At 46.9% G+C, this 26,716-nt stretch overlaps 1 protein-coding gene and 1 long non-coding RNA gene across 3 annotated transcripts in view; one reads left to right on the top strand and one right to left on the bottom strand.

Annotated features, from left to right (window-relative positions):
- The window catches only part of LOC141085252 (zonadhesin-like), a 79,013-nt gene that overhangs the window by 7,923 nt on the left and 44,374 nt on the right, over positions 1–26,716 (top strand). The gene's annotated exons all lie outside the window — the stretch shown is intronic.
- Positions 7,388–26,119, bottom strand: LOC141085253 (uncharacterized). Its single transcript, XR_012231250.1, has 3 exons — positions 25,953–26,119; positions 10,924–10,962; positions 7,388–7,603 (listed from the first exon to the last, which is right to left on the bottom strand). It is a non-coding gene; the product is annotated as an uncharacterized lncRNA (long non-coding RNA).

Genomic DNA, 26,716 nt, shown 5'->3' with positions numbered 1-26,716 from the left:
CAGAGGGTATACTTTAAACAAACTGCACAGTCTCTCTTTAAATTCACTCAGGGTGTGTGACTCACCCGAGTACTGCGTTTGCCAGGCCGCTCCCGGTATGTAGGGCATAGACAGCGGCATGATGGGGACCACCGCAGCAGGCGCTCCTCCTTGCGGTGCTGCGGGGTTGGCGGCGGCGTCCGCCTCTGCATCACCTTGTCTCTCTTTAAATTCACTCAGGGTGTGTGACTCATCCGAGTACTGAGGTAGCCAGGCCGCTCCCAGTATGTAGGGCATGGACAGCGGCATTATGGGGACCGCTGTGGCGGGCGCTCCTCCTTGCGGTGCTGCGGGATTGGCAACCGCGTCCGCTGCTGCACTGCTGTGTGGCGCGGACATTCTCTTCCCCCCTAGTTAACGTTAGCCAGGGCCGGGGGTTGTATGAGCTCGCCGGCGGCCGCTTCGCAGGCCCGACGCTCTGGGCTGTAGGCCTCAGCTCCTCCCCTTCTCGCGCGCTGTCCTCTCTTCCCGCGCGGCACTTCACTTCTTCGCGCTCTGTTAGGCTCCGCCCACGAAGGCCCGCCTCTTTTGGTTCCTGCGCGCGTCAAGCAGTGCGGCAATGGCGGAAATTGGCGCCAATTTCACACTCAGTCTTTTACACCAACACAGTCTATGGCACACAGGACCCGGGGGTACTGGGCTCCGTAATCCTGTTTGTGACGCCAAGTTGGGTCGGTACCGGGCCGGTATCAGTGGGATGTGTCACAGCAGCAGTGACCCAGACTGTGGCCCTGGGTGCCCAAGTAATGGGGAAAATGGGAATGGTGGAATATAGTTAGATGAATAGTTCATGACGCCACCCGTGGCCGTTCGGCAAGGGAGGTGTTAAGCCGACGCTGCATGCAGATCCGCTGGGACTGATGGTATGGTGCAGCAGAGATGTAAAAGCTCCCCACAGGTGAAGCTGTAGTCCCAGGGCAGTGTAGATGTGGTTGGCACGGGGATGTAGCGGTGCCGGAAAGGTAGGAAGCAGACAAGACACAGCGGGGTGTAATTTCTGTACCTTTACTTGATAACCGCAGTCCAGGGTCCTGATTACAGATGGTAACGGAGCAGGCTAGCCTGGAAGCAACTCAGGGATTCTCTCTCAACAGATGGGCTGTGCAGTCTCCTTCCTAGCGCTTACTTAAGGGATCTCCAGTACTGAGTTACACTGAAGTTCCTCCTGTCAGATGTTCCTAAGAACTCTACTTGTACGGCAGACAACTGTAGCCTGTTCCAGGGACTCCTCACTCCTAAGTCCCGGCTCACTATCCGTGTTGCTGTTGTTCCCTCAAGTCTTAGATGGGAGTATTGCATTTACAGCCTTCTACTCCTCTGGTGTCGTAGGACCATCAGTGTCCATCCATACAGCCGTGGAGACCAGGGAGATGAGCTTTTCCTCTCAGCTCTATCTCAGCGCTCCTTCCACACGTCTGCACACTTCACCCTCCGCAGACTAACTCACCACTCCTTCCTCTTGGCCCTCAGCGAGCACTCCTCCCCTTAATTCCGGTTCAGAACTCCCCCTGCTGGCCTGGAGTGGAACTGTGTTGCATGCATAGATTGACTGCGAGAGGGACCCGTCATTGCCTCCAAGCCTGGCATTACCCTCCCTGGAGGAAGGCAAAGCCACTGTGGCGGCCATGCTCCTGATGGAGCCACAGTTGCATGGTATTATGGTGAAGCCTGAAGTTTTTTGGTCCTTCTCTGGCTGATGTGATGATCTGCAATGTGTAAAATAGCCATGATTAATTGAGGAGATAAAACGTCTGCTCCATTTCTTGCTTTGGTTTTTATACAGGCTTTGACAGTCCCTCATGATTGGCTGCACTATAAATGTGATATTATGGTTACATGGTACTATGGTGAAGCCTCAGGCCATGTGGTCCTTCCCTGGCTGATCTAATCTTCTGCAAGGTATAAAATGGCAAATGGCAACTGAGGCAGTAAAACGGCTGCTGCATTTCGTGCTTTGTTTTCTATACAGGCTATGACAGTCCCTCATGATTGACTGCATTATACAATGTGATGTGATGGTTACATGGTAATATGGTGAAGCCTGAAGTCATGTGGTCCTTCTCTGGCTGATCTAATCTTCAGCAATGGCCGGAGCTGAGCCTCCCCCTCCCCTACAGAAGAGGCGTGGGCGGAGGCCAAACATGACGGGGGGTTGGAAGGTGAGGGTGGGGGGAGCGTCTTCGGGGAATGGGAGCGTTGCACATTTAAAAGGGGGTGCAGTGGGCCTTCCTCCCTCTCTGTTCCCGCTCTTACCTGCAGCTTGTCACCAGCCACCATGTCGGCCGTGGATCGGGCCTTGGAGTGTCTCCGGCAGGCATCCATGTCGCAGCCTCCTGGCTGTTTGGCGGCGCAGCTGGCCTCTATCTCGCCTGGGACCACCGTGCAGGCGACACAGCCGGGGAGGAGAGAGCTACGGACCAGAAGGGTGAGGCTTCCCGAGCGGCTCTCCCCTGACTCGGCTCCCCGGGCCTCCCGATGGCGTAGGAGCCCCTCCCGGGACCCTCCAAGCCGGGCGCCACGCGCTCCCCGCAATAGCGGGCCCCGGCTTGGGAGGAATCCGCAAGCCCGGCGAGGCCCTGCGGCTCGCTCTCTGCAGGGGGCGGGGCGGACACGCGCAGGGCGGCGCAGCTCCACACAGGCATCGGGGGGGCTGTGGTGACGGCGCCCCAGCGTCACAGCCTGCTCTCTCCTCCGGTTCGCGGTCGGGCAGCCCCGGGACGGCGGCCTGCCAGGCGGCAGGGCCCAGCACCTCACCCCTCACCGGGAGGGGGACTTTTGGGGGGTCGGGGGACTGCGGCGGGGGGGTGCCCGCACCGTGGTCTGCCTCTCACGCGGGGCGGCATGACAGGAGGTCCTGCAGCAGGGATGCAGCAGCCTGCAGAGCGGCAGGGCCTGTGGCTTCCACCCCATCAGACGGCGGCAGGTGGCGCGCTCTGGGGCCACATGCGTCATCACCGGGGGCCGTTACAGCAGGGTCAGATGGTGGGGGATCCAGGACCCATGACGCGGCGACCCAGGCAGCGTGGTCGCCAGGAGATTGGCTAGCGGGATCCACCCCGGGTTTCGGGTCCTGCACCCCTGATCCTCCGGGAGAGAGTCCTCAGTGTCAGCGCCAGTCCAGCGGCGCCAGCTTCGCTACAAGAACAGGTGGACATTCATCCGCGGATCCTAGTCGTTCGGCTGGAGGGCCCACAACCCCCTCGCAGCCCGGTGAGTATGCCTCTATGTCTACTGTTTTGTCTTCCTCTTTGGCGGGTGTGGGTTCCCCGGCGGATGGTACTGGGGTTGGAGGGGGTGTAGTTAACATGTTAGGGGACGTGCGGAATTTGTTGTCGCGCTTGGAGCGGGGTTTTCTTGCGGCAACTCCGTTGGCGGCTTGGGTGGGCTTATTCAGCACTTGTCGTTTCCTCGTGGGAGGTCGGTCAATGATGGGATTGATCCGGAGATTTGTTCAGTGGTCTACTCGTCGTTTGATGAGGCTGCTCGGTGGGTGCGGAGCTGTGGTCGGGGGGCGCTTCTGGCTAAGACCGACATTGAAGCTGCGTTTCGCTTATTACCGGTTCATCCGAACAGCATGAGGCTGCTGGGTTGTATTTGGGACGGCAAGTTTTTCGTGGACAGGTGCTTGCCAATGGGTTGCTCATTGTCCTGCGCATATTTTGAGGCATTTAGTTCTTTTCTGGAGTGGTTCGTTCGGGAGGTTTCCGGTTGGGACTCAGTTATCCATTATTTGCGTCTGTGCGTCGGTCCCGCAGATTCATTGCGTTGTCAGAGAATTCTCCAGGCTATTGAATGGGTTGCTGAGCGATTTGGCGTGCCGTTGGCGCCCGGTAAAACAGAGGGCCCCGCTATGTGCCTGCGTTTTCTGGGGATTGTGATTGATACTGTTGCGTGGGAGTTCAGGCTACCTGAGGATAAGTTGGTGGATTTGCGGGCGGAAGTGGTTCGTGCGCGTCGTTTGAAGAAGATATCGTTGCGTGACCTCCAGTCAGTGCTGGGGAAGTTGAATTTTGCGTGTCGGGTGATGCCGATGGGGCGAGTTTTTTCACGTAGGCTGGCCAGCGCTACTGCAGGGATTCAGGCCCCCCATCATTTCATCAGATTGTCGTCGGATCTCAGGGCTGATTTGGCGGTATGGGAGTCTTTTTTGGTCGGCTACAATGGCCGCTCTTTGGTGATGTCAGACGTCGTTGGGAATGATGTCTTGGAATTGTTCACGGATGCTGCTGGCGGTGTAGGCTTCGGTGCTTACTTCAGAGGACAGTGGTGCGCGTCTCGTTGGCCCGATGAGTGGTTCGCGATCGGTTTGGTGCGTAACATTACGTTGTTGGAGATTTTTCCGATCCTTGTGGCCGTTCATTTGTGGGGGTCCGAGTTTCGCGATCGGCGCTTCCGTTTCAATTGTGACAACATGGGCATTGTGAGTGCGATTAACGGTCTTACCGCGTCGTCGCCTCCAGTCGTTCGAGTGTTGCAACAGTTGGTTTTGCTATGCTTGTCCTTGAATGCACATGTGACTGCGTCTCATGTTCCTGGAGCCAAGAACGACATAGCTGACTCTCTCTCTCGTTCGCAGTGGGATCGTTTCCGCTCGTTGGCGCCAGAAGCGGAGGTCGAGGGTTTAGCTTGTCCCGAGGAATTGTGGAACCTGGCTTACGGGCCGCAGAGTCGCTGATCGAAGCTTCCTTGGCGCCTAAAACTTGGGAGGCTTACCAGGCAGTGTGGCGGATGTGGGAGGAAGTTGTTGCAGCTGGTCTGGTCGATGGTTTTGGGCAGGATCAAGAAGGGATGTTGTTGGCCTGGTTGGGGCGCGGCTCCGTCGAGGGTTGGTCGTGTGCAAAAGTTTCTCGCATTTTGGTCAGCCTGTCCTTTGGTTTTCACTTGCGTGGTTGTCAAGATTTGACAAAGACGTTTTTAGTCAAACAGGCGGCGAAGGGTTTTCGTCGGGGCCGAAGCAAGGGGGATTTGAGGAGGCCGGTATCCTTCAATTTATTGGAGCAATTGGATCTCACGCTGGAGTCCGTATGTTCTACGCGTTACGAGGTCTTGTTGTTTCGCTTGGCTTTTTCGTTCGCATTTTTTTGGGGCTTTACGTGTTGGTGAACTTGTTTCTTCCAGTAAGAAATTGGCAGGGGGGTTATTGGCCAGGGATGTTGTATTGACTTCGGGCGGGGTTGAATTTTGGTTGCGACGTTCCAAGACGGATCAGTCGGGAAGAGGTCGCTGGGTGGTGTTGGGGAAGGTGCCTGGTTCTGCAATGTGCCCTGTTCAGTGCTTGAGGAATTTTTGGGACTTGCATCCCAGCTTGTCTGGGTCTCTCTTGTGTCATCTTGACAGCGGTAGTTTGTCCAGATATCAGTTTGGTGCCGTTTTTAAGAAGTCCGTTCGGTGGCTGGGCCTGGATGACTCTCGCTTTGCTCCTCATTCTTTCAGGATAGGGGCGGCGACGGAAGCGGCAGTGGGGGGTTTGGATCCGGCTGCTATATGGCGCATTGGTGGTTGGAAGTCTGACCGATATCGGAGTTACGTTAGGCCTTAGTCGTCATTTGTGTTGTTAGCACTCATCCTTTTTTGTTTCAGGTGTCGAACCTTTGCTGTTTGGATTTTTGGGCACTCCTTCGTTCATTGGGGAGCTTTGAGAGCTGATGTTCGACATGAAGGCAGACAACTGGGCTTCCCCAGGAGCACGGCGGTGGTGCGGTGGCTCGGCTTCCGGGGGATGGAATGGCGGAGGGTTTTACAGGAAATTCACGTGTGTGCCCAGTTGGATCGCGCACCGGACATTCTTGTTCTTCATGTGGGGGGCAATGATTTGGCGGTGAGGCCTTTTCGGGAACTTATAAAGGACATCAAGCAGGATTGTTTGCGGTTGTGGTTGTTATATCGGGGGGTCACCATTGTGTGGTCCGAAATAGTTCCACGCAGGAGGTGGCGTTCCATGAGGTCCCTGGTAAAGGTCAACAAGGCCAGGATTAAAGTTAACAGGGCGGTGTCTTCCTTTGTGGTAAGAAACGGGGGTGTGGCTGTGCGTCACTTTGATCTTGAAAGGGGTGAAGGTGATTTTTGGTTGGCGGATGGGGTCCATTTGAATGGGGTCGGCTCCGATATTTGGACTCTTGGTCTTCAGGAAGGCATTGAGCGGGCCATTGCTTGGCGTGTTCGGGGGGTCTCGGGCCCTTGAGGTGTTCAAGGTCCCTCGTTGTGGCGGTTTTTGAAAGGGGGGGAGTCCTTGGAGTCGTTTGGAAATTTGGTTTTTGGAGATTCACTGTATAGGGTCTCCTCTGTTTATAAGTTGGTGGTGGTGATCTGGTGAAAGGTGGATGGGGAGTTCCGTAAAGAGTGCGGATCCCCTAGTTGCCTAGTGGACAGACGTGTCGGTGGTTGGTGCTCCCGAGCCTGTGGGGTAACGGCTGGGAGTAATATGTGGGGTTCTGTCCACAGCATTTTGGGGTCGATTCACCTAGATCTTGTGGCTTCAAGGACTCCTCCTCCGGGGTCAAGTTACTGTATCTATGTTATTTATAATACTTTATTGTTAATGTTGTTTGTTTACTAAAAGGCTGCTGTGGCCGTATAAATTCCAAAAGAAACCTTTGGCCTTTGGTTTTATGTTGCGGCGTATGGGATTAATTTGTGTTTGGGTGGGGGGTGCGGGGTTGTGGGTGGGTCCCGCCTCCCCCGGCTGGGAGCAACTTGACAATACCAACGTCATGCAATGTATAAAATGGCAATGGACAATTGATGGGATTCATGCTAATGTGATCGCAAATTGTTAAAATTTGTCAAGTTCAATTAATTCCCAAAAAATCAATGCCAACTTGTTTCTCATCAAGTTGATTCACTCATTTCCATTTAATTGGTTTGATTGAATAAAAAAACGTTTTATGCGATAAAAATCATTTTTGTGTCACCACATTCTGAGATCCAGGTTTATTTTTCTTAGTCCATAGTTGTTAAGCACCTTAAATGTCTCAACTAGTTTTGGTGTAGTGGTACCTCCATTCCATTTTTCCTGTACCTGGCTGTAAGGTAACTCGCTACAGCAGAAATTCGGCCACATTATTTTTCTGTAATAGACAGCTAGGAGCACAAAGGTTCATCTACCATGAAGGATTATCACAAACAAAAGATCATAATCACACTCATTTCACGTTAATCTTCAGAGTTAACAGGCTGCCGATTACCTCGATGAACAATGAATGATTTCAATAAGATTTTTTTTTTTTTTTGGGGGGGGGGTGCGAGTTTTATGATCAGAGAAGATTTAATTTTTAATTTTTGTTTTCATTCCCATTTAATTCTAATTTACTTTTCTAGAAAAGTGTGAGATCACAGAAACAGATAATAATTGTATCTCAGGACACAGCTGTGCCCTTTATTGTGTCAGATATTTAATATGGACATTGATCCTTCAAAATACATTGACCCGAATTGGGATCTCGGACAAATCCACTGTCACAAAAGCAGTTCTGAGTTCTCTTTTCAAGACACGGCTGCTTGGGAGCTTCACAGATTTCATCACAATATCCATTTCTGAGAGTACTGTGCGGTAAGCAATAAAGACCTGTAGAGTTAGAAAAAGGGTCAAATTTGCCATCACAAGTTTTGAGAAAAGAGGAAACTAAAAAAGTTGCAAAATAAGCACTGCAAAGATTTCTACTTTACAGTCTTTGTGACTTTTTTTTTATAATTTCAACTTCATTTCTTTTGTTTGTTTATTCTTACACCGTATGAGCTACTCTTCACAATTTTCCTACAATAATTTTCTGTCATGATCCATGCTAGATCAGGACTGATATAAAGCACAGGTAAACTTTTTTTTCTGTGCTTAGGTTTGATTTTTGCCCCCAGTGGCCATTAGGATTATCGCACTGTGGTGTCTTTTGTTCTAAATTTGCTCCCCAGTGGTGGTGAGCGTCATTGCACTCTGTTTCTTTAGTTAATTGCACATGTTTATGATGCAGGTGTGATTGCTGGCTCTGCTATAAAAGAGTCACAGGTGTTGCAATCACCGTTGGTGATAGTATTCATTTCAACCATCCTTGGTGGAGAAAGGAGCTGGAGAACGTTCCTTGCAGCACTGGCTTAGCCCTGGTGTGGAAGGAGTCATAGGGGATTTCCTTGCAGCTCTGACAGAGCTTGGTGGCAGCGTTTCAGGAGGAGAGCTGTATTCTGGTGGTGGACTCTGTTGCCAGGAGCAAGTGCAACAGAGTAAAGCTAAGTGGTGTTTCCCTGTTTGTGTTTTCTCTTCGTGTGTATTAGTACAGCGGTGGGTCCAGTGTCTGTGCCACCCAGCTCCCTAGCAAGGGATAGGTGTAGGGTGTGCTAGGGTGACAGGTATCCTGAGCGGCACCAGGTGCAGAACCAGCATAGGGAACGTCAGGAGTGTTAGGGACACTGACTCAGGGGAGTGCAGGAGGTCTCCACGTCCCCTTTCCCTATCGCAGGGCCCACCATTGTAACTGTTTTCCCTTCCCCTTGTCTTGTTGTTTTAGTTACTGGCCTGCGGGCCGTGTCACACAGGACTGTACCACGTGCCGCGTCTTGTTGTTTATAGTTACCGGCCTGCGAGTCGCGTCACACAGGATGGGTCCACGTGACATTTTCCAGTTAAATAAAAACATATCTTCCCTATTGTGCTTCAGCATAAAATTTGGTTTATGGAGACAACCAATATTGTTGAGGTGTTTATACCCTTATGCATGTTCAATATAACTGTGTTTCTGTAGAGATAAAAATATGTTGTATGGCTGGATAAGTCCTGGTTAGAGATAATGTGTCACCGAGGTGCCTAGCCTCAATGATTTGAAACCCAGAGAGCACATATAGTGCTGAGAGATTCCTTAATGGGCACGGATTTTAGGGCCAGGTTTTAGGAATGACTGCAAGAGCTAGGTGGGACTGGCCATTCCCTTTCCTCTAGTTCCAGGCCTTTCAATGGAAGATTGAAAGTAACCCATCTGCATTCAGAAACTCAATGGGGCTATGGAGAACACCATTGAAAGTCAACTCAAGACAACTAGCACAAGTGACCATCAAATGCAGCATATACCAAGGTGATGAACTGTCCCCATTGCTGTTCTGCCTAGGCTTGAACCCCCTCAGTCAGATAATTACAGAGTATGGCTATTGATACAAGTTCAAGAGTGGAAGCACCATCAGCCACCTCCTCTACATGGATGACCTCAAGCTGTATGCGAAAAACAAACTAGACATCAATTCACTGATCCACCTGACGAGGATCTACAGTGAAGACATCGGGATGTCCTACGGACTGGAGAAGTGCGGCCAGTTGGTAATAAAGAGAGGCAAGATAGTCAAGACCTATGGAGTGGAATTACCAGCAGGGCACATAGCAGATATACACACATGCTACAAGTACCTCAGCATCCCATAGGGATACGGTAACCACGATGAGGAGGCAAGGAAAGCAGCAACATCCAAATACCATCAAAGGGTAAGACAGGTCTTGAAGAGCTAGTTCATTGGGAAGAATAAAATTTGCGCCATCAATACATATGCCCTACCAGTTATCAGATACCCTGCCGGCATAGTGTGCTGGCCAAAAGAAGAGATGGAAGCTGCAGATGTGAAGACACAAATGCTCCTCACAATGCATGGAGGTCTCCACTCTAAGTTTAGCACCCAAAGATTGTATACCACCAGAATGGAGGGTGGTCATGGCTTGATAAGCATCCAATCCACCATCACGGATGAAACAAGGTGTATCCAGGAATACATTTGAAAAATGGCACCAAAAGATGAGATGCAGCAGCAACAACAGATCTGGAAGGAGGAACAGGAACATGACGCGCCATGGCAAGACAAGACGCTGCATAGGATGTACCATCAACAGATAATGGAGGTGGCTGACACAGAAAAACCCTAGCAATGGCTGGAGAAAGCTGGACTCTGAGACAGCACAGAGGCATTAATCATAGCGGCACAAGAGCAAGCACTAAGGACAAGATCCATAGAAGCAGGAATCTACCACAAAAGACAAGACTCAAGGTGCAGACTATGCAACGAAACCTCAGAAACCATCCAACACATAGTGGCAGGATGCAAAATGCAAGCAGGAACAGCGTATAATGAACGCCACAACCACATAGCAGGAATTGTATGCAGGAACATCTGCACAGCATATGGGCTAAGTCCCCCTAAGTCCAGGTGGGAGACCCCAGTAAAAGTGGTGAAGAATGAAAGGGCTAAAATCCTGTGGGACTTCAAGATCCAGACGGATAAGCAGGTGAGGGCTAACCAACTAGACATTGTCATAGTAGACAAGGATCAGAAGACAGCAATGATAATAGATGTGGCAGTACCAAGTGACAGCAACATCAGAAAGAAGGAATATGAGTAGCTGGAGAAATACCATGGCCTCAAAGGAGAACTCGAGAAGATGTGGAAGGTGAAGGCAGCAGTGATTCCAGTGGTGATAGGAGCACTTGGAGCAGTGACCCCTTAAGTTGGAAGAATGACTACCACAGATCCCAAGAGCAACATCTGAGCTCTCTGTCCAGAAAAGCGCAATGCTGAGAACAACTAAGATCCTGTGCAGAAACCTCAAACTCCCAGGCCTCTGGTAGATGACCTGAGGATGAGAAAGGACAGCAAAGCCCAACCCCATTTGGGGTAAGAAGGAAGGTTTTTTTTTACATTTATATGTGTGTGTATGTATGTAAAGCATATATTCTATGTGTCTATGTACATGTGTGTGTATATACATATTTGTAAGGAGTGCATGTAAGTGAGCATGGTGTATATCTGTGTGTATCTATATACGTATATTTATTTAGGTCTGTGTGTGCAGTATGCAGTGTATGTGCATGGTATGTGTGTTCCCCAAGTTCATGCATTATTTCCTGAATAAATTCTCCTTACCTGAACATATTGGTGGTCTCTGGCTCAGACATGGCAGAACTGTGGAAATGCAAAAGTTACAGATTAGGGTTTTTTTTTTTTTGTTTTACTTTTTTCATGCTCACTGTCACCCAGCTGAGGTCACTGATATTTTCTAAGTTACTCATAAACTTTTTGGATCACAGTATGAAAATAGAAGACATCCATATAAAGGGACAATTCAATTGTTGGTGGTGTCATAATCTGCACCAAGGACTCGAGTTTGTAAAGTGGGGCACATGTTTAATATATTACACAATCTAGAAATAAATGCCAGTATTAGAATATAAATTGTTAGCTCAAAATTGGCTTCTTCCCTTAAAATTAATGTCTGACCCTTTAACAAGCCTTGGAATATCAAGGGACATTATCTAAGTCCATCATCCACCTGCAGACATCTCTTCAGGGGTGTTACTCCTCCTTAGTACAAAGCATTGTTTTGCAGTAAAAATGAGGCACCACTTGATTTGTTGATACTATGTAATGAGATGTCTATGCTATATGTGCCAATTTGTGGACACCAAGTAGTTGTTATACATTCATGGCCAAAAGTGTTAGCATCCTTGAAATTGTTCAAGAAAATGAAGTATTTCCCATAAAATTATTGCAATGACACATGTTTTGTTATACTCAAGTTTATTTCCTTTGTGTGTATTGGAGCAGCACAAAAACAGAGAAAAAAAGGCAAGTTGAACATAATTTCTCACAAAATCACAAAAATGATCCAGACAAAATTGTTAGCACCTTTCTTAAATTGTAGGTAAATAACTTTGTTTTAAGCATGTGATACCCATTGAAACTCACCTGTGGCAAGTAACAGGTATGGCCAATATGAAAATCACACCTGAAACCAGATAAAATGGGGAGAAGTTGACTCAATGTTTCCATTGTGTGTCTATGTGTGCCACACTAAGCATTGAGAACATAAAGAGGAGAAGAGAACTGTCTTAAAACTTGAGAATGAATATTGTTGAAAAATATCAACAATCTCAAGTTTACAAGTCCATCACCAGAGATCTTGATGTTCCTTTTTCCATGGTGCACAAAATAATCAAGAAGCTTATAACCCATGGCACTGTAGCTAATCTCCCTGGACGTGGACGTCAGATAACAATTGATGAAAGGTTACAACGCAGGATAGTCTGAATTTTGGATAAGCAGGTCCAACTAAGTTCCAAAGAAATGCAAGTTCTGCAGACTCATGGGGCATCAGTGTCAGCACAAACTATCTGTCCACATGGGAATTAAATGAAACGCTATACCAGGAGATCCTGGAGGACCCTACTACTGACACAGACATTAAAAAGCTAGAATGAAGTTTGCCAAAATGTACGTGAGTAAGCCAAAATCCTTATGGGAAAGTATCTTGTGAACAGATGAGAAGAAAATACAGGTTTTTGGTAAATCACAGCATTATACTGTTTACAAAAGCAGAATGAGGAATACAAATAAAAAAACACAGTACATACAGTCAAATATGGTGGAGGTTCACAGATGTTTTGGGGTTGCTTTGCTGCTTCTGGCACTGGGGACCTTGACTGTGTGTAAGGCATGATGAAATCTGAAGATTAACAAAGGATTTTAGGTGGCACGCTTATGGGGGCGTGGCCTGGCTGAGGATGAGAGCAGACATAGGGAGGGAGCGCTCTGGGAACTATAGCTTATCCTTAACTCCACTGGGCCATAACAGCGTTGATTTACAGCCTCATAACTTCCAAGATTATCCTGCTTGCATTGGTACCCACAGAAGACGGTTTTGTGGACGGAGGAGCAAATAAAAAGTCAAAGGTGGCAGCGGCGGGAAAACCAGAAGCCTTCCAAGCTGGCGCTGCAGAGTCTACTACAGGTATCCAAGCAGGCAGGGCTGCAGCCTTACATGCAGTGGAGAGGCTGGCAGAGTAGCCAGGGGATCAGAGAAGAGCTTCCAGGCCCCATATAAACAGCTGCAGGAGAAATCTGACTCCACTCAGGTTAACTCCTAAGATGCCATTAGAGAGAATGGGGGGAGTAGTGCTAGCTCCCATCCACTGCATTCCTGTACACAGGACAATCCTGCAATCTCAGCCACATTCCAACAGAGTACAGAGCCTACACTGGAGGACATCCTAACTGCCGCAAATCATTATGGCACTGCCATGTCATCCATCAGTACTCAAATAGGTCAAATTAAAGAGGAAATCTCTGGCATGAGGCAGGGCCTCCAGGAAGTTAATGATCGCATGGCAGCATCAGAAGGGAGGATTACTGACCTTGAGGATAAAGTACCACAGATATCGCAAGTTTCCCGCAGACACGAGCAGCAGCTGTCAGCTCTGTTGATGACTTGGAAAACAGACTAAGAAGAAATAATGTAAGAGTTATTGGAGTGCCGGAGATAACAGAAGGAACTAATCCCACTGAATTCTTTGAGAAATGGATTCACCAAATTTTTGATGCTGAGGTCCTGTCCCCACTTTATGCTGTGGAACGAGCCCATAGGGTTCCTACCAGACCCCTTCCACCGGGAGCTCCCCCAAGGCCAGTTTTAATGAAATTACTCCACTACAAAGACCTGTGGGCGGCCAGAAATAAAGATTCTATAATGGTAGATGGCCACAGAATATCATTTTTTCCTGATTACTCCGTTGAAATATCCAAATTGAGAGCTCAATTTACGAATGTGAAAAGGCGCCTGAGGAACCTCCAAGTTTCATACTCTATGCTGTATCCGGCTAGGCTCAGAGTGGTAGCTTGGAATGAAACATTCTGTTTTGAAAATCGTAAAGATGCTTCACATCGGCTGGACACGAATCAGCAACGGCTTAGACAAGAACAGCGATGCTGAAATATATTTGTTATGGCATGTGTCATCTAGGATCATTAGTTCGGCCATCGTCACTATAACATAACCACTATGACCCAGTGGATTGTCCACTTTGTTATCCATTATTCAGACCCGGTGGATCTCTTTAAATTTCATATTACTTCATTTTCCGTTTTCAGAGCTGTAGGCTTGGCTTCATTCTTCGGCTTCAGGATGAACTGGTGCTCTTACATTGACTTTTTTGTCATGTTGCGGTTGCAGTTTGCAGGGTGGGTAAGGGTGGGAAGGGGTATGGTAGTGGCTGTTCTAACTGAGGTTTTTCTTTTTCATAACTTTTATGTGCTGCTGATCTTAGTGCTGCTCTCAGATGCCAGAACAGGTGGAATCCACCTGATAGTCATATTTGTTTATTCCATTTATCTGTCTCACTGTAATGATGGGTAAAGTCAACTTTCTTTTATGGAATGTTCGCGGTCTGGGGGATGCTACTAAAAGGGTGGCAGTTATGGATTATATTAGACCCCATTTTCCTGCAATAGTGTGCCTACAGGAGACTCATCTGGAACAAGATAAAATATCATTCTTGACTCGTGCATGGATGAGCTCTGGATATCACTCAACATATTCGGGTTATTCTAGAGGAGTCAGTATTTTGGTCCATAGGTCTATCCCTTTTATATTGATTGCATCTACAATAAATCAAGACGGTAGATATGTATGTATTCACTGTAAAGTTTTTAATACGGAATTGTTATTGATAATAGTACATATTCCTCCCCCTTTTAATAATACTGTCATGAATATTATAGCTGGTATTATTGGAAGGACCCCAGGGGTTCAACCCGGTGATGTGCATGGGGGATTTTAATAACATCGTTCACCCATATCTGGATAAGCACAATGCGGATGCAAGCCTACATCACCCTATTTCTAGATTTGGGGAGATGGTGGCAGAGCTCTCATTGTTAGATCTGTGGAGAGTCAAAGCAGTTCTCGTGCTATTCTAAAACGCATAATACTCTATCTAGAATAGACTTGGTCCTGGGTTCGGAAGAAATATTGCACATGATGGACATAATTGCATACTTACCCAGAATACTATCTGATCACTCTCCCATACTAACTAGTCTTAACCTCCTACCAGGTTTGAGTCTTTCTCATAATTTGTGGTCATTCAACCCTTTTTGGTTACAGATTGTAGACATAGAGCCGACCTCGCTTGCCCTCAAACATTATTTTCGTGAAAATGATACTGGTGAAGTATCGCTTAATATGATATGGGATGCTATGAAAGCCTGTTTGAGGGGGACTTTAGTTCAGGGGGTCAGCAGGTCCAAGACTAAATCTATTCAGTTTGGAGTATTTCTTAGGGAACGTGTCCAGGCGGCAGAGCATAAATACATATCTACAGGGAAATTACGAGATTTGTTGGAGTGGAAGTGTGGCGCCCCCAGGAGTATGGTCGCCACAGTGGCATTACCTTCCTCCTAGGGAGTGTGATGTCATGCTTGGAAGCAATGAAGGGTCTCTCTATCAGTTAAATACAACACACAGCACAGTTCCCACTCCGGGCCAGCAGAGCGAGCTCTGAACCAAAACTGGGAGAAGGGCTGCTCTCTGGAGGCCAGGAAGGGGAAATTAGTTAGTTCGTGTGAGGAGGGAAAGGTGTGTGGACGTGAGGAGAGGAGCTGGAAGATTGAGCAGAGTTCGGGCTCACTTCTAGCTGTAGCGCATGATCTGGAGTCCGGTCTCCAAGGTTGTATGGATACTGATGTTCCTGCAGCAGAAACCAGAGGATTAGGAAGCTGTAAATGCTCTGTTTCCACATAAGACTCGGAGGCACAACAGCAACGTGTGAGCCAGAAGAAGAAGGCTACAGCTGTCTGCTATACGAGGGAGTTCCAAAAGAGAGCAAGCAAGAGGAACTTCAGTGTAACTCAGTACTGTATGTACCTCAAATAAGCGCTAGAAAGGAGACTACACAACCCATCTGCATAGAGAGATTCCTAAGTTGCTTCCAGGCTGGACAGCCTCTGTTCCATCTGTAATCTGGATCCTGGACTGCACTTGCACAGCAAAGTAAAGGTAAAGGAAATTGCACCCTATTGTGTCATTGCCTTCTTCCTGCAACCCCTTCAGCACTGCTACATCTCTGTGCCCAACACTGCACCCTAATCCTGAACACGTACTTCTACTGCCCTGGGACTACAGCTCTACCTGTGGGGAGCTATTACATCTTGCTGCCTTATACCACCTGTCCCAGAGGATCTGCCTGCAGCGTCGGCTTAACCCCTTCATTGCCGAGCACCACAGGTGGCGTCACGTATCATCCACTTATAAACTTTAATCAGCCATGCTTCACCCCTTTTACATGGACTCCCAGGGCCACGGACCGGGTCACTGCTACTGTGACACTTCCCTCTGAGATACCGGCCTGTTACTGAGTACCCCACTGCTCTGGCAGGCGACCCATTTTGGCATCACAAACAGGATTTATGGAGCCCGGTGCCCCCGGGTCCTGTGTGCCAGAGACTGTGTTGTGTGCCATAGACTATTTGCGCAATTGCCACCATTACCCCGCTGCTTGGCGCACGCGGGAAGCCAAAGAAGCGGGCCGTCGTGGGTGGAGCCAGACTAAAAGCACAAAAAAGTGAAGTGCTGCGTGGGAAGAGGCCAGCGCGCGGGAAGTGAGGGGCAGAGGCCTGTGTCACCCAATCAACCAGCCTGCAGAGTGGCAGCCGGTAAGCCAGCGCAACCCAGGGCCTGGCCAAACATTAACTAGGGGGGAGGAGAATGTCTGAGACAAGAGCAGATGCAGCGGTGGACGCCACCCCCCACAGCACTGCAAGATGCAGGGGCCAGCGAAGATGTGGCTCCAATGGCACCGCAGAATCCAGCAGCCAGCGCTGCCTTCAGAGCACCGCAAGAATCAGTGCCCACCGCAGCAGTCCCCATAATGCCGCTGTCCATGCCCTATATACCAGGAGCGGCCTGATTACCGCAGTACTCAAGAGAGTCACATACTCTGAGTGAATTTAAAGAGAGACTGTGCAGTTTGTTTGAGGTGTATCCTCTGTCTGAAAACCAAAAAGTGAACATCCTTATTGGGCAGCTAACTGGTGCGGCACAAAGGGAAGTAAAAGCCTGGCAGGACACTGACGAAGAGACTGTTAAAAAGATCCTGGCTAAGCTAAGAAGCACCTTTGATGCCCGCACTGCAGCTGAAATAAAAATGAGATTCTTTGGGTGTAGGCAGAGAGTGCAGGACAGTGCTATGCTCTTAACCTGCAGGAGGTGCTGCGAGCCATAAAGCAGATTGACCCTGACAGTGTGAAAGATAGAGACAGACTGTTAAAGGAGCAGTTTATTGAAGGACTCCTATCCAGTACCCACAGAGCACAGCTGCGCATCATAGCCCTACAAAACCCTGACCTAGACTTTGCAAACTTCAAAGACAGGGCTATCCGGGGACTGCATGAACAAATGTCAGCATTCCAGTGCCCCCTAGGCGCCCAGCGATCACATACCACCAAGAAGCAGCATCTTTCTCTCCCAGCCCTGTGGGGGCTGATGCACAGACTCTGGATAATGATCCATCTACAGAACTGCGCCTTCAGGTCCAAGAGCTTGCCAAAAGTATGGCTGCACTTGCCAAAACTGTGCAGTCCATGCAGGTGTCCTCAAAGGAGAAGATCCAGCTGGCCTCCAGTCCAGAGGATGTCCTGTGGCTACGGAAGAAGAGGATCCCGCCACGCCGAGGGAGAGACAACGATCGCTATGACCATAATGGACGTCCCATCTGTCGTCGCTGCTGCAAGGCAGGCCACATCTCAAGATTCTGTCATTTAAACGAGCAATGATGACCTTAGGTACTAATGTGATTGAAAATTGTCTTGCCGAGGTTATTGCTTTGTTGCAACAGGTGGCTGAGACTGCTGGTTCCAGTGAACAACGAGTCGTGCAGAAGGAGATCAAGGCCCTGATGCAAAGACAGCAAGTAGAACTGTCTGGCGGAGAAATTGGCAGCGTCAGAGTGAGTGATCCTTTCTCCATTGTGATACCCCCCAGATGTGAAATGTTAATTTGGTGTCGGGCAGCCATAGACCTCAGAGGAAAAGATTACCAAGCATTGGTAGAGCCAGTGTACTCTGATAGCCGGCCCACTGTCCTGACAGCCAGAGGGGTAGTCGATGTCCGCAAAGGGAGAGTGCCTGTACGTCTCTTGAATTGTGGGGAAGAGGAGGCCACAATACCTCGGTATGCCACAGTTGCTAAGCTGCTTACCGTCAGTAACAACGCAATATGTGATGCAGAGCCCTTGGTCTCATCCAACCAGGTGGAGGACAAAGGCTCTGTAAAGCAGCTGGAGGAGTAGTGTCAGCAGCTGCAGGTGGGAACTGACTCCACCCCTTCATACCAAAAGAGTGGGGTTTACCGAGTGACTCATGAGTATGAGCGGGTATTCAGTAAACACCCTCTAGACTTTGGGAAGGCAAAAGGGGTTCAACACCATATCCCCACTGGAGATCATCCACCCATTAAAGAAAGGTACCGGCCTATACCCCCAACACAATATCAATGTGCCAAAAGTATGCTGCGGAAAATGAAGGAGGCTAGGGTGATCATAGACAGTTGTAGCCCCTGGGCAGCTCCAATAGTCTTTGTGAAAAAGAAAGACGGTACCATGAGAATGTGTGTTGATTGTTGATTACAGCAAAATTAACAGCATTACACATAAGGATGCCTACCCATTAACCGGAATTGAAGAGTCATTAGCTGCACTTAAAACTGCTAACTATTTTTCCACCTTAGATCTCACTAGTGGATATTGGCAGGTTCGCGTGGCAGAGGCAGACAAGGAGAAAACAGCGTTTACCACACCAATGGGTCTCTGCGAGTTCACCTACATGCCGTTCGGGCCCTGCACCGCCCCAGGGACATTTCATTGGCTAATGGAGTGCTGTCTTGGACACAAGAACTTTGAGACAGTCCTGCTGTACCTTGATGATGTCATTGTTTTCTCCAAGACTTATGAAGACCATCTGAAACACCTGGCTGAGGTGTTTGAAGCATTGTCCAACTTTAGCCTGAAGGTGAAGCCATCCAAATGCCACCTCCTGAAGCCCAAGGTACAGTACCTCAGTCATGTGGTGAGTGCAGAAGAAGTGGCACCAGATCCTGACAAAGTCACTGTCATCCGAGACTGGCAGAATCCCAGCAACCTCCATGAAGTGCGTCAATTCCTCAGGTTGGTAGGCTACTACCGAAGGTTCATCAAAGGCTTCACTGAGATAGCCACGCCTATGCAAAATCTTCTGGTGGGCCAGCCCAAGAAAGCAAGGAAGAAGAGTCCTACATTTGAATGGAATGAGGAATTGGAGAGGTCCTTCACTCGACTGAAGATGGCTCTCACAGGAGATGAAGTGCTGGCCTACCCAGATTATGACCAATCATTTGTTTTGTATACTGATGCCAGCAACGTGGGACTGGGAGCAGTACTGTCACAGGTACAGAATGGCAAAGAAAGAGTGATCTCCTACACCAGCAAGAAGCTTTGTCCCACTAAAAGGAACCCTGACAACTACAGTTCCTTCAAACTGGAGTTCCTCACCATAGTCTGGGCTGTGACTGAACGATTCAAGCATTACCTAGCTTCAGCCAAGTTTACCGTCTTCACGGACAACAACCCGTTGACTCACTTGGAGACTGCAAAGCTAGGCGCACTGGAGCAGCAATGGATGGCCCGGCTGTCTAACTATGAATTTACCATCAAGTACCGAGCGGGGCACAAGAATGCCAATGCTGATGCGCTGTCCAGAATGCCCAATCTGCCAGATGCAGGAGAAGACCATGAGGCACTCGAAGAAATAGTATTACCTGCCTTCCACCGGCCAATTGCGGCCCAACGTGCCCAAGGAGTGAGAAACAGATGATCTATCATGAAAGAGGCCACCCTAAATCCATTGCCTCATCATGACTGGGCAGAAACCCAGGATGGCGACCCCGCAGTCCGCCTGGTAAAGGAGCTACTGTCACAAGCTGACTCACGCCCAGATCCAGATGCTCCTGAAGAAACCCAGCAGTTGTGGAAGGAAAGAGGCAGGCTTTTCATCTATGAGGGAAAGCTGTGTAGGAGGAGTATCAATGCCCGCACTCATGAGTTGGTCTGGCAAGTGGTAGTCCCAAAGAGAGAGGCATCAATGGTCTTGGAGGCATACCACAATAGAGCTGGACACTTCGGATGGAAGAAGTTGGAGTCCTTGCTCCGGGAGAGATTCTACTGGGCTGGTATGAGGAAGGCCAATGAAAATTGGTGCCGGGAGTCCACTGTGGACAATGCAACCTGCGCAGGAAGGACCGTAACAGCCAGCGAGCTCCTTTGCAGCCAATAATAACCAAACAACCACTTGAGTTGGTCGCCCTGGACCATGTGAAGCTGGTTCCAAGCCATTCAGGCTACGTTTATGCTCTTACCATCGTTGACCACTACTCGAGATTCCTGGTAGTCGTGCCTGTCAAGGATCAAAGCGAGTGCTTACAGATCAAGGTCCAGCCTTTGAGGCGGAAGTGTTCCAGGAATTCTGTAACTTGTACGGTTGTACCATCCACAGACCAATGGCATGTGTGAAAAGATGAATCAGGTGGTGATCGATCTACTGAAGACCTTGCCTTTGGAGGAGAGGAATATGGCCAGAGAAGTTGCCAGATCTGGTAGACCTCAACAATCACATTCCTGTGAATTCCACCAATTGCACTCCAGCCTACCTAATGAGAGCGAGGCCTGGCAAGCTGCCTATTGATTTGGATATGGGAGTCCTAACACCTGAAGTGACATCACCAGATGCTGACTGGGATATAGAGCAGCAGCAACAGTACCGTAGAGTACAAGAGTGCGTAGAAAAGAGTCTAGCTCAGGCGAGACAAAAACAAGAAAAGAACTACAATCAACATGCACCAGCAGTCCCCTTGTCACCAGGAGAACAAGTCCTAAAGAGGAAAAGGAGGATGCATAAATTGGATGACCGGAGGAATAGGAAGCTGTAAATGCTCTGTTCCCACATAAGACTCAGAGGCACAACAGCAACGTGTGAGCCAGAAGAAGAAGGCTACAGCTGTCTGCCATACTGAGAAATACACAAACAACAATGGAACCTATAACCCATAACCACAAAGCTGCATATTTTCATTAGATATAAAGATATTTTATTAAATACAAAAAGGACTACAATTATTTACTTCATGTGATAACCATAAACAGAGAGCAGATGGTAAAAATCCAAATGCACCGGTAAAACTACAACGCACTGTGACATGGTCCAGCAAAAAACACCACCCTATAAAACATACAGTCATATGTTAAAGTTTGGGCACCCCTATTAATGTTAACCTTTTTTCTTTATAACAATTTTGGCTTTTGCAACAGCTATTTCAGTTTCATATATCTAATAACTGATGGACTCAGTTATATTTCTGGATTCAAATGAGGTTTATTGTACTAACAGAAAATGTGCAATCTGCATTTAAACAAAATTTGACCGCAAAAGTATGGGCACCTCAACATAAAAGTGACATTAATATTTTGTAGATCCTCCTTTTGCAAAAATAACAGCCTCTAGTCACTTCCTGTAGCTATTAATGAGTTCCTGGATGAAGGTATTTGTGACCATTCCTGTTTACAAAACAATTCCAGTTCAGTTAAGTTTGATTGTCGCCGAGCATGGACAGCCCGCTTCAAATCATCCCACAGATGTTCAATGATATTCATGTCTGGAGACTGGGATGGCCATTCCAGAACATTGTAATTGTTCCTCTGCATGAATGCCTGAGTAGATTTGGAGCGGTGTTTTGGATCATTGTCTTGCTGAAATATCCATCCCCCGCGTAACTTCAACTTCGTCACTGATTCTTGCACATTATTGTCAAGAATCTGCTGATACTGAGTTGAATCCATGCGACCCTCAACTTTAACAAGATTCCCGGTGCCGGCATTGGCCACACAGCCCCAAAGCATGATGGAACCTCCACCAAATTTTACTGTGGGTAGCAAGTGTTTTTCTTGGAATGCTGTGTTTTTTAGCCTCCATGCATAACGCCTTTTTGTATGACCAAACAACTCTATCTTTGTTTCATCAGTCCACAGGACCTTCTTCCAAAATGTAACTGGCTTGTCCAAATGTGCTTTTGCATACCTCAGGCGACTCTGTTTGTGGCGTGCTTGCAGAAACGGCTTCTTTCGCATCACTCTCCCATACAGCTTCTCCTTGTGCAAAGTGCGCTGTATTGTTGACCGATGCACAGTGACACCATCTGCAGCAAGATGATGCTGCAGGTCTTTGGAGGTGGTCTGTGGATTGTCCTTGACTGTTCTCACCATTCTTCTTCTCTGCATTTCTGATATTTTTCTTGGCCTGCCACTTCTGGGCTTAACAAGAACTGTACCTGTGTTGTTCCATTTCCTTACTATGTTCCTCACAGTGGAAACTGACAGGTTAAATCTCTGAGACAACTTTTTGTATCCTTCCCCTGAAAAGCTATGTTGAATAATCTTTGTTTTCAGATCATTTGAGAGTTGTTTTGAGGAAGTGGCCACCTTAAATACCTTTTCTCATGATTTGATATACCTGGCTATGAAGTTCAAAGCTCAATGAGGTTACAAAACCAATTTAGTGCTTCAGGAAGTCAGTAAAAAGTCGTTAGGAGTGTTCAAATCAAGAAAATGATAAGTGTGCCCATACTTTTGCACCGGTCAAATTTTGTTTAAATGCAGATTGCACATTTTCTGTTAGTACAATAAACCTCATTTGAATCCAGAAATAGGGTTGCCCAAACTTTAACATATGACTGTATATATCATGGTAAAATGCCATATGAGGGAGTTCCAAAAGAGAGCAAGCAAGAGGAACTTCAGTGTAACTCAGTACTGTATGTACCTCAAATAAGCGCTAGAAAGGAGACTACACAACCCATCTGCATAGAGAGATTCCTAAGTTGCTTCCAGGCTGGCCAGCCTCTGTTCCATCTGTAATCTGGATCCTGTACTGCACTTGCAAAGCAAAGTAAAGGTAAAGGAAATTGCACCCTGTTGTGTCATTGCCTTCTTCCTGCAACCCCTTCAGCACTGCTACATCTCTGTGCCTAACACTGCACCCTCTTCCTCAACACCTATTTCTACTGCCCTGGGACTACAGCTCTACCTGTGGGGAGCTATTAGATCTTGCTGCCTTATACCTTCTGTCCCAGAGGATCTGCCTGCAGTGTCGGCTTAACCCCTTCATTGCCAAGCACCACAGGTAGCGTCACGTATCATCCACTTATAAACTTTAATCAGCCACACGTTTCACCCCTTTTACATGGACGCCCAGGGCCACGGACCGGGTCACCGCTACTGTGACACTTCCCTCTGAGATACCGGCCTGTTACCGAGTACCCCACTGCCCAGGCGGGCGCCCCAGAAGGAGGCACAAAAGGGGTATGACTCTCACATTAAAGAAAGAGCTAATACCAAAATATTATTTTCACAGCACAGATTTTTTGAAGAAGGGGAGAAGGCAGGCCACCTCTTAGCAGTAATTTCTAGGGCACAGAGGGGGAATTCATTTATTGGAGCACTCAGGGATCAAAATGGAGTATTGGTTAATTGTCCTGACAAAATCTTAACAATTTTCTCTGAATTTTATAAAGAGCTTTACAGCTCTAAGTTACAATCTAACAAAGAACAAATAATGTCTTACATGGATATTATTTCATTGCCCACACTTTCAGACACGGACAGGATTTACTTAAATAGCCCATTACAGTTGGAAGAATTATAAGATGCGGTTGTATCTATGCCCAATAATAAATCACCGGGTTCAGATGGCATACCTGCGGAGATTTATAAAAAGTTTGGAGATGTTTTACTTCCCCAGCTCCTTAAGACCTTTCAGGGGGTGGCTGGGACTGGTTCTCTACCCCCATCAATGCAGGAGGCTCTAGTTGTAGTTATCCTTAAACCAGACAAAGATCCTTTATTGCCTGATGCCTACAGATGTTAAAATTATTGCCAAAGTATTAGCCACCAGAGTGATATCTTCCCTAATCCATACAGATCAATCTGGATTTATGCCCTCCAGATCAAATATTCGATGGTTATATCTTAATTTACAATTACCGGCCGACAACTCGGGAGACAGGGTGGTCTGCTCTCTTGATGCAGCCAAGGCATTTGATTCTGTTGAGTGGGAATTTCTCTGGGCTGTACTACATACATTTGGGCTGGGGGATTCATTTATCTCTTGGGCAAAGGGGTGTCTCAACATACTTCTATATGGAATACCCCTACCCTTTCTAATCTCAGCCGCTTGGAGGGTTTTGAGAGCTGGGCCCGAAGAGGGATACGTAGAATTGAACATATATTGGAGGGAGATAGAATTAGAGATTTTACTTATTTGCGTATGGAATTTGGGATCCAGAATTCTGAATTTTACAAGTATTTACATTGCAGGAAAACCTATGCCACAGAATAAGATTATACGGCGTATTGAAAAATCCACAGGAACAGCTGGGATGATTTCTCATTTATATACTGTAGGGACATACTGCATTTGGTGCTTCTGAATCATCCTGTACGTGCGAAGGAGAGGTGGGAGCAAGATATTGGTCCTATTGAGGACAATTTATGGTCAGAAATATTAGAAAGAGTTCCCGGACTCTCGCTGGGAGAAGCAAATCGTTTGTCACATTTATACGTAATTCATCAAGTTTATCGCACTCCCAAGTTTTTGTTCGATATTGGAGTTAGGCCCGCTCCTCTTTGTCCAAGGTGTCGAACAAACACAGCCACCCTACTGCACATATTATGGTCGTGTCCAAATCTTTAAGCGTTCTGGAGAGGAGTAATAGGGATAATTAATAGAGTATATTCGGTTGAGCTGAGAAGAACCCCCTTTGTATGCATCCTAGGATATATAGAAGACTTGCCAATAGAAGAGGTCGGGAAGTTAGCTGTATCTAGAATGCTTTTTATGGCCAGAAAATTGATAGCCCAGTATTGGATCTCCCACCAAACCCCCTCAATTGCAGAATGTGTAATTAAAATTAACTGGTTAGTTAATTTGGAAAGAGGTATATATCGCAAGAGAGAATCTATTTCCAAATTTGAAAAAATATGGGCATGTTGGATTGATCATTCTGGTCTTGCGTCGAGAGAGCTGACCAGGTTCAGGTTGGGTCTATCCTGATACGATGATATAAAGGTGGAACAAGATTTGACTCTGACAGAGATGATTACATTATAATTTGATTTGGCTTACAATAAGGAGACTTCAGATATGTAGCTCTTTAATTGAGACTTATACTAACCTGTTGTTATCTTCCTTTGTACTGTTGTAACAATTTTCAGAGCGGCACTATATGTAATCAGCTATACCATTTTACCATTAAAATATTGTTTGCATTGGGGTTGTAAACTGGGAGAAAGGGGAGAGCGGGGTTAGAGGTGTATGTACCTCTATTGCGGGTTGTTGTTTTCTTTGTTTTTCCTTTTTGTATTAAAAATTTCAATAAAAATTACTTTAATTAAAAAAAAAGGATTTTGGGTGGCAATGTAGTGTCCCATGTCAGAAAGCTGTGTTTGCTTCCTAGGTCATGGGTCTCCAGCAGGACAGTGACCCCAAACATACTATAAGAAGGCCCCAGAAATGGATGGAAACAAAGTGCTGGAGAGTTCTGAAGTGACAGCAAAGATTCCAGATCTAAATCCCATTAATCACATGTAGAGAGATCGTACAATTTCTGTTGGGAGAAGGCACCTTCACATACGAGAGACCTGGAAGAGTTTGTGAAAGAAGAGTCATCCATAATTCCAGTTGAGAGGTGTAAGAAGCTTGTTGATGGTTATAGAAAGCGATTGATTGCAGTTATTTATTCTATATAGTGCAAACAAATATTAAGTTGAGGGTGCCAACAATTTTGTTTGTCCTATTTAAGGATTTTTTTGTGAAATAATGTCCAATTTGCCGTTTGTTTAAATTTTTTTTGTTGTTCCAATACACCTAAAGGAAATAGTGTATAGCAAAACTTGTAATTATGGTATTTTTCTGGGAGAAAAATTTCATTTTCTGGAACAATTTCAAGGATGCCAACACTTTTGGGCTATGACTGTATGTATTTCAGCCTGAAATGGAAAAGGTGGGCGGTGGGCACAAAGAAAACGAAAATTCTGTCATACCAAGTATCACCAGTAGAAGAAGTCTCAGCAGAGCCATCGGCAATTACTTAGTCTGAAAAATATCAACTGCATGCATTATATAATCAGCTCTTTATACCAATCAGCAGCTGTTAAAGCAAATGCATAAAAACATTATTTCAACTAATCAATGAAACGTGAGAGAAGATTCTTGCAGCCTGAACCGTATGAATCGGACACATGATGCTTTATTGAAGCCGTATATGTTTTATTCTGAAACAGCTTATTGTTCAGATGATAGAAATTTAGCAAAATATTAAAATTCTTTTATTTGTGTCAGTTTAATATTTTTTTCTGCGAAGGACAATGATATAATAAACCCAATATTGATTTATGTAACTCAATGCCAGAGGTGCAATACCTGACACGTACATTAAATGGAGTGGCGCTGTTTCTGGAAAAAGTGAAGTCCTCTGCATTTTACGGAACTTATTGTTTGTTTTCTGAGATAGCTCATTCCTTATTATTCTTACAAATCCTAACAAGTCACAGGTGAAAAATATAGTAACTCACTGATACGTCTTAGGAAATCAGGTGAGGTTTCGACAACTTCCACGATTAACAATATGATATATTTATATTTTGTCGTCCAGCAAGGAGACAACGCAAAGTCAACTTGTTGTCTGACTTTTGAATGCACTGCCAGACGTTTTATACTCCTAGAATACAGTAAATATTCAAGTACATTTGTCTCTTTCTTATTGGTTAGAATCTATATGCATAAGCAGCAACTTTTTGAAATGTTG

Source organism: Dendrobates tinctorius, unplaced genomic scaffold, assembly GCF_039654945.1.
Source record: "Dendrobates tinctorius isolate UK_male_01 unplaced genomic scaffold, ASM3965494v1 ptg000028l, whole genome shotgun sequence".
Taxonomy (NCBI): domain Eukaryota; kingdom Metazoa; phylum Chordata; class Amphibia; order Anura; family Dendrobatidae; genus Dendrobates; species Dendrobates tinctorius.
This window is presented reverse-complemented; position numbering and strand designations above follow the sequence as displayed.